This window comes from Chenopodium quinoa, unplaced genomic scaffold (assembly GCF_001683475.1).
Source record: "Chenopodium quinoa cultivar QQ74 unplaced genomic scaffold, ASM168347v1, whole genome shotgun sequence".
Classification (NCBI taxonomy): domain Eukaryota; kingdom Viridiplantae; phylum Streptophyta; class Magnoliopsida; order Caryophyllales; family Amaranthaceae; genus Chenopodium; species Chenopodium quinoa.
The window spans coordinates 1,760,435-1,768,985 of record NW_018742763.1 but is presented as its reverse complement, the minus strand read 5'-3'; positions in this window follow the sequence as shown (position 1 = coordinate 1,768,985).

Genomic DNA, 8,551 nt, shown 5'->3' with positions numbered 1-8,551 from the left:
ACCTCGGTTAGGGATAATTTTTGATTTAAATATTCAATGTTCACTTAACAGGTGTTTCTTTATCCAAGACATGGTCTTGATACCCTGTTTTGAATATTTCCATAAATCGAATGGACTCATTATTTAATTCTAAACCACAATTAAATGGTAATGGAGTGAATGATAATTTTGCACAAAAATTAATTACTCCATAAATGAATAGTTTCAATACAGTGTCTTACATTAAAACAACCAGTTTAATTAAAACACATGTACAGGGAATTTCAAAGCCAATCTCCAACGTGCTTGATTCCCATTGCCTCAATGTGCTTGTTGTGTTTCACTTGAGGCAAAGGTTTAGTCAAAGGATCGGCCACATTATCATCCGTGCCGATCTTGCAAATTCTGATTTCACCTTCGGATTTCCATTCCCTTATCATGTGAAATCGCCTTTGGACATGTTTGACCTTCTGGTACTCTCTTGGCTCTCTAGACTAAGCGATAGCTCCATTGTTGTCACAGTATAGATCTATCGGACCCTTGATGGAGGGTACAACACCAAGTTCACCGATGAACTTGCGAATCTAAATAGCCTCCTTAACAGCTTTTGAAGCAGCCAAGTATTCGGCTTCAGTTGTAGAGTCTGCAGTTGTGCTATGCTTGGCACTCTTCTAGCTGTGACTTGAAGTCGTCTCTGTCAGTCTGGAAGCTAGCGTCGGTGTAACCTTCAACAACCAGGTATTTATGGCCACCATAAACCAGGAATTTATCCTTGTTCCTTTTCAGGTCCTTCAGGATATTCTTGGTCGCAATCCAATGCGCCTCTCCTGGGTTTGATTGGTATCGGCTCGTAGCACTTAAGGCATACGATACATCTTGCTTGGTACATATCATGGCATACATGATCGACCCAATTAGCGAAGCATATGGAATCTGATCCATTCTCTCTCGCTCAACAGGTGCCTGTGGACAATGTTTCTTGCTGAGAGTTACGCCATAGGACATGGGTAGATGCCCTCTCTTGGCATTTTCCATGTTGAATCGTGCTAGTACTTTATCAATGTAAGTACTCTGGCTTAATCTAATCATCCTCTTAGATCTATCCCTGTAGATCATGATGCCCAATATGTACTGTTCCCCTCCTAAGTCCTTCATTGAAAAGCACTTTTCCAACCAGCCTTTTACGGACTCTAGTATTTTTATGTTGTTTCCAATGAGCAGTATGTCATCGACATATAGGACTAGGAATGCGATGTCACTCCCACTGACCTTCTTGTATACACAAGATTCATCTGAATTCTTGATGAAACAAAACTTACTGATGGCTTCATCAAATCGCAGATTCCAACTCCTTCTGGCTTGATTTAGTCCTTAAATGGACTTCTTAAGCTTGCAAACCTTTCCAGCGTTGCTCGGATCAACAAAACCTTATGGCTGTGTCATATGCACAGTTTCTTCAAAAATTCCATTTAGGAACGCGGTTTTGACATCCATCTGCCATATTTCATAATCGTAATATGCAGCAATCACTAGAATAATCCGGACAGACTTTAGCATTGCAAACGGTGAAAAGGTTTCATCATAGTCAACCCCGTGGACTTGCCTATAACCTTTTGCCAACAGTCTAGCCTTGTATATCGATACATTTCCATCCTTGTCTGTCTTTAATTTGAAGATCCATTTGCAGCCAATGGGTGTGTAACCCTCGGGCAAATTCACCAAGTCCCAGACTTGATTTTCTGACATGGAGTCCATCTTGGATTTAATGGCCTCTTGCCATTTAGCATATTCGGGGCTCACCATAGCTTGCTTGTATGTCGATGGCTCATCTCCATCCATAACTAAGATGTCTTGATCATCGGTTAAGACAATACCAAGGTATCGGTCTAGTTGAGATCTTTGTCATTGCGACTACGAAGGGTAATAGGTTGAGCATTTACATTGTCTGTTTGATTCTGACCAATCTTCTCAGCTGCTTCTAAAGCACTTCGACTGTTAGTTTTATCAGGTTGACATTGTTGCTCGTCCCCTCGAACTTCGTCGAGTTCGATTTTCCTCCCACTTGTCATTTTAGAAAGGTGTTCCTTCTCCAAAAAGACACCAGCACGAGCAACAAACACTTTGTTCTCAAATTTATTGTAGAAGCAATACCCTTTGGTTTCTTTTGGATATCCCACAAAGAAACACTTATCTGATTTAGGGTGAAGTTTGTCCGAAATTAATCGTTTGACATATACTTCGCATCCCCAAATCTTGAGAAAAGACAACCTAGGAGGTTTCTTAGTCCATAATTCATATGGAGTCTTTTTAACAGCTTTTGACGGAGCTCGGTTCAGTGTTAGTGTCACGGTTTGTAGCGCATGTCCCCAGAAAGAGATAGGAAGTTCACTAAGACCCATCATTGATCGAACCATATCTAAAAAGGTTCGATTCCTCCGTTCGGATACTCCATTCCATTGAGGAGTTCCGGGAGGTGTCAACTCTAAAAGAATACCATTTTCTTTCAAGTGATCGTCAAATTCATGGGTCAAATATTCGCCACCTCGATCCGATCGAAGCGCTTTAATTTTCTTGCTAAGTTGATTTTTAACTTCTTTCTGAAATTCTTTGAATTTCTCAAAGGATTCAGATTTATTCGACACTAAGTAGATATAGCTATATCTACTAAAATCGTCGGTGAAGGTGATGAAATATCGGTAACCTTGTCTTGCGGGTGTACTCATTGGTCCACATACATCCGTGTGTATTAGACCTAATAAGTCACTTGCCCTTTCTCCCAACTTGGAGAATGGTAGTTTTATCATCTTGCCTAATAGACATCCTTCGCAATTTTCAAACGACTTCAAGTCGAATGAGTCAAGAACACCTTCTTGTAGAAGTTTCTTGATGCATTTGACGTTAATATGGCCAAGACGACAATGCCACAAGTAGGTTTGATTCGACTCGATGGTCTTAGCCTTTTTGGCGGTATCATCAATGTTATAGACTTCTTTGTTAAGAGAAAGCACATAAAGACCATTTTTTTTAATATGCTTTACCATATAAAACATTATCGTAATAAAATGAACAACTTTTGTTCTTAATTTGAAATTCAAAACCTTTGGCGTCCAACGCTGATATTGAAAAAATGTTTTTGGTAACTCTAGGAACATGATAAAAATTTTCAAGTTCTAAAATAAGCCCAGAGGGCAATGACAAACTGAGAGTTCCAACGGAGACGGCAGACATTCTTGCTCCATTGCCGACCCGAAGCTCGACCTCTCCCTTCTCTAGCCTCCTATTTATCCTTAGTCCCTGAGCATTGGTACAAAGGTGTGAGCCACATCCGGTATATAATACCCATGATGTTTTGCTAGAGAAATTTCAAGTCTATAACAAAAATACCTGATAAAGAAGCAACGGTGTTGTTCTTCTTATCTTCCTTGAATTTGAGGCAGTCCCGTTTCCAATGTCCCTTCTTCTTGCAGTAGAAACATTCGGAATCGGACTTGGAAGAGGCTACCTTCTTGTCCTTACTGCCCTTGGCAGTGTTTGACTTAGGCGGAAAATTTCTCTTTTTCCCTTTAAAGATCTTCTTCTTGCTCGGACGTTTGAATGGCTTGCCCTTCCTCACCATGAGAATGTCATGCTTGCCCTCATCCTTGAGGGTTTGCTCGGCTTGCTTCAACATACCATGAAGCTCGGTGAGGGTTTTCTTCATGCTATGCATATTATAGTTCATCTTGAACTGATCATAGCCTTTGTGAAGTGAGTGGAGAATGATGTCAATTGCCATCTCGGTTGAATACCAAACATCAAGCCTTTCCATGTTCTCAAATAATCCAATCATTTTGAGGACATGCGGGCTAACTGGCTCTCCTTTCTTGAGCTTTCTCTCAAGGATCTGCCTGTGGGTTTCGAACCTCTCAGTTTTGGCCTGCTCTTGAAACATATTCTGAAGCTCAGAAATGATCTCAAAAGCCATCTCCTTTTCAAAGAGAGTCTTTTGAAGGTCCGGAGACATAGTGGCCAACATGATGCATTTGACATCCCGATTGGCACTTTGCCATCGGTTAAGGGCAGCCTGAGTCACCTCCTCATTGGGAGCGTCCGGCATTTCCTTATCAAGGACGTATTCCTTTTGCTCTTGCATTAGTACAATGCGCAGATTTCTTTGCTAATCAAGAAAGTTTGGCCCGCTCAACTTCTCCTTGTCGAGAATTGAGCGTAAAGAGAATTGGTTGTTGTTTGAATTACTTGCAGACATTGTTCTACAATTGAAAGAATTTGAAATGAAAAACCATTCATGAACCAATAAGTTGAAATTTAAAGCGTTCATGCATATATTAAATCTTATTGAGCATTTTATTCACGCATTAATAAATTGTCCCTTGTGGGCGAGAATAAAATGATTCCGAGATCCCAAAGATCAAGAAATGGTTAAGCATGCTTTGACTTGTCTTAATCATTAAATATCTTAAGGTAAGCAATCCAATTGCTAATAGCTGTAAGCTACTCTCGGTTTGATAAAATGTCGCATCTAATGCATTCTTGACATTTTATTTCTTTTGCCACAACATCTAAGGACTCCTTACTGATATCGTTGAGCTTAACCAAGACAACTTGTATACCTAGTATACCTTACGTTCCTAGGGAAGTAGTGATGCCTCGCTTTGGCGTAGCCCATCACATACTCGCATTAGTTTGGTAAGTGTTGTTCTTAGAACGGCAAAGTTTAGCTCAATATTATTAAGGGACCTAGGGTTTCTATGTTGGTTGATTTAAGTGAACTTAACTAATCGTCGCAACATATGAAATCCTACACATGCATCTAACATTCATATATAACAATAATATATAAAGCATAAATTGATGCATTTGGCAACTAGCTAACCCCTTGAAATCTTCAATTTCCATGGGTCTTCATCTTGGCTCTTCTTCATCGAAACGCCGTCTTGAGACATCTTTGCCAAAATAAGATAACTAGCTAGTACGACAAAGATTAATCTAAAGTACAAAAATACTTAACGGTTCACAAACCGTTTTTAGATTTACAAAAATACATAACGGAACGCAGTCCGTATTTTCTATCCTAGTCGGGTCCCACTAGTTGCCATTTTCAATAACCTGTTTTGAAAACAATCTTCCATTCACCCATTCACTATTTGTGAATGGCCCATGCATGTTACGAAATACATAATTAAACACGCAAAACTAGTAACTAACTTAGGTGGTTAATCCGATTAACGCGCCTAATTAAAACTATTTAAAGTTGTTTAATCCATTATTTCTAAAAGCATATTGCTCAAGTAATCAACTAAGCTCCCACTAAATTCCGCATCCATACTTAATTAATCTAATTAATTAAGTCGGCTTAACCCATAATTTTGTCAAAATCAAAATTTTGCAAAAGCCGGAAAAATCGAGATCTAACCTTGTTAAAATAATCACATAAATTATTTAAAACGGAAAAAATTTTCGCAAAATTACATAGCTCAAAAATCAAGTAAACTAGCCCACACAATTGCTTGGTGGGTGTGCACCATAGCTGCTAGGCAGCCCATGCCTTGTGCTATGGTGCGTGGTGCTAGCATGCTGCGCCCAGCACAGCAAGCCACGCTGCTAGCACCAGCAGCCTGCCTGGCATGCTACGCATGCTGGGTAGCAAGCTGGCGCCTGCTAGCAAGTGGTGCGCTGGGCTAGTGCTTGCTGCCATGCTGCCCAGCAGCATCCCCTCGCAAGCCAGCCCTACCCCCTGCCCCACGCACATCAGCCCCAAGCCTCCCCGCCACACAGCAGCCCCTCAAGGCACACCCTAGTGCGCACCATAGGCAGCCACATGTGGGCTGCTAGGCAGCCCGACTAGCCTTGGTGGCGCTTGGTTGTTTTTACCTCGATTTGCGTGCCATTTCTCGGGATTTTAATCCCGATTTACGTGTGACATAATATTAATCTAAATTTATTTTAGAAATAATTTAGGGAAAAATGAAAATAAAATAAGTCCCACTTTATTAAATTCAATTTTAATGGTACACAAGCCTAAATCATTCAAAAAATTATTTTGAAACAATTTTAGGTCTTTCTTTACGCTTAAAATTGAATGAGCTATGTCCATAATTAATTTAGCCAATATGCAAATTAATAATGGATTTGACAAATGGGAGTTAAAAATAAATTAACCATCTAATGATAAAAAAAAAATATTCCAACTTTCATACTTGTGTAAAATACAAAGATTACATCTTCTAATATAAAGATTAATCAATATTTTACTCACAAGTATTTGAACTTCATGGATTTTAATCAACCAAAATAAAAAATCCAAACTTTGTTCAATATGGAATTTGGGGTTAGAGTTCCAATCATTTAAACTTTTAAAGATTAGAACTTTAACATACTTGGGAACTTAAAATTACACATTCACATCAAACATTCACACATTAATGCAATTTATTTGCATAATTGTGAAAAATCAAGTTTGTGTGACAAATAGCATATCAACTTAAGCACTAATTAAAACTCCATAATTATGCTTAAGGATATTTAAAATAGCAGTAGATTAGGGATGCAATAATGCATTTAATCTAACCTTGTAATGCTTGCATTAATCAAGGCTTAAAAAGAATTAAAATTTTCGTTGAAAAATGAAAAAACCCCAAAAACTTGGGTTTTAGGTTTGAATTTGGCTTCTGGACAACTCTCAAAGGGGGTTGAATCTGTTTCAGAATGTCGATTCCACCTAAAAATCACTATTTTTTAGCCAAAATCTGGGTTCAACAGCCAAATCGATAAAAATACGAGTTTTAAAATTAATTAAAACGAGCTTCTAATCTAATTAGAAAAGCAAAACTAAAATTTAAATCTTACTTTAAAACACCTTAATTAATAAATAATTGCAAAAATTAAAAGGAGCGTGGCTCCGATACCGCTGTAGGGTTTCGTAGTGACCCACACTACGCGGAATGAAACCCGCCAAGACCCGCCCCCATAATAAATTCAATTAGCAAGTAAAACATAATTAAAAGCATAATAAAGGATAAAAGATAATACCTTTGACGCGTGCTTCGCTCAACTATGAGCTCTTACTTGAACCCCGAAAATATGAGGTCTCCGACGGGATCGTACCCTCGAACCCCACCCAAGCGTCCTAAGCCTTGAAGGTTAGTCAAGGCCCGGACAAATAAAAACTAAGAGTTTTACGAATTCAAGTTTTACTCAAATCAAGAGTTGCCTTTTCAATTCTACTCAAGTGTGTCCATTCCCAATACCCATGCCTTGGTATCTATAGGGAAATGGGCCCTTGATTTCCAATCTCTCACCAATGTGGGAGAGTTGGCAAATTCAACAATTTATTTAATTCTAAATTAAATAAATAATTAAATCAATCACAATGCAACAAGTGGTACAATTAGAGAGTGATGAGTGATGCCCAAGGTTTGGAGGGGGGGACCATAGCCTTGCTCCCCAAGGCTTTGCTTGGTACCCACAATCACACAAAACCGCCACCAAGAGTGCTCGGCTGGCTACCAGCTAGCGCTGCCAACTAGCACCAGCCAGCAAGCCCCGCATCACCCCAGCTAGCATATGCGTGCTGTTTTGGGCGGTGCTTGTGCTGCTGCTGCGTGCTAGTGTTAGGCGCTGCTAGCTGCTGCACTGGCGCTGGCCCCTAGCATTCCCAGGCACTCGCACGCCCAGGCACATGCACAATCTCTCGCATGCCTACGCACAACTGAGCCAGAATACGCATAGCCCCGCCAGCGCACTCACGCACGCAAGGCCTAGCGTGCGATGGTGTTGTGCGATGGTTTATGGCTTGCGATGGTGCGAGACACACACGCAAGTGCCCAACACTACGATGGTTTGCGTGTGGTCTGCGATGGCGCCTAGGCATCCAGCCTCACATGTTGCGGTGCTGCTGTGCCATGCGAAGGCACGCACACACGTACATGGTGCTGCGATGGGCAGCCTAGTGCACCTAGCACTCATGCCTTGCCTAGCACACCATGGTGCGCCTAGGCTTGCGATGAGCTTGCCTAGCCTAGCACTTCACATGGCTAGGCTAATGTGATGTTACGGCTATGCTCGTACTTGTTGCTTGTGATTTTGCAACGCTCGGTCTCGACGCCCTAGGGTCGATATCCGATGTTTGTATTCGTAAAACTTTGTCGACTCATTAAATCCTTTGGATTAATTCGTCGTCTCGGATCGGTTGTTCGATTGGGTTCGACCCGAAGGGTTCAGTTAAGATTAAGCTGTAATATTAATTATACCTTATTATTACTGATCGGAAGCGGCCTCCACCTAGGAATTCCGATCACTTGACCTTGCTGAAGAATTAGCTCTGTAATAATTCTGAACCCTCTATCGGAATAATACACTTGTTGGAAGGATACCATTACTTTCAAGGCCGCCTGTATCTGCCCCCCATTCAAACATAGTCTTCTTCTTGATTGCTTGGAAGAAGTAGAGGCATTTGTCGCCTGACCGACTGAGGAATCTCCCCAATGCCGCAAGACAACCTATTAATTTTCGAACTTCTTTTACAGTGTGGGCGACTACATGTCTTTGACCGCCTGTATTTTTTTTGGGTTGG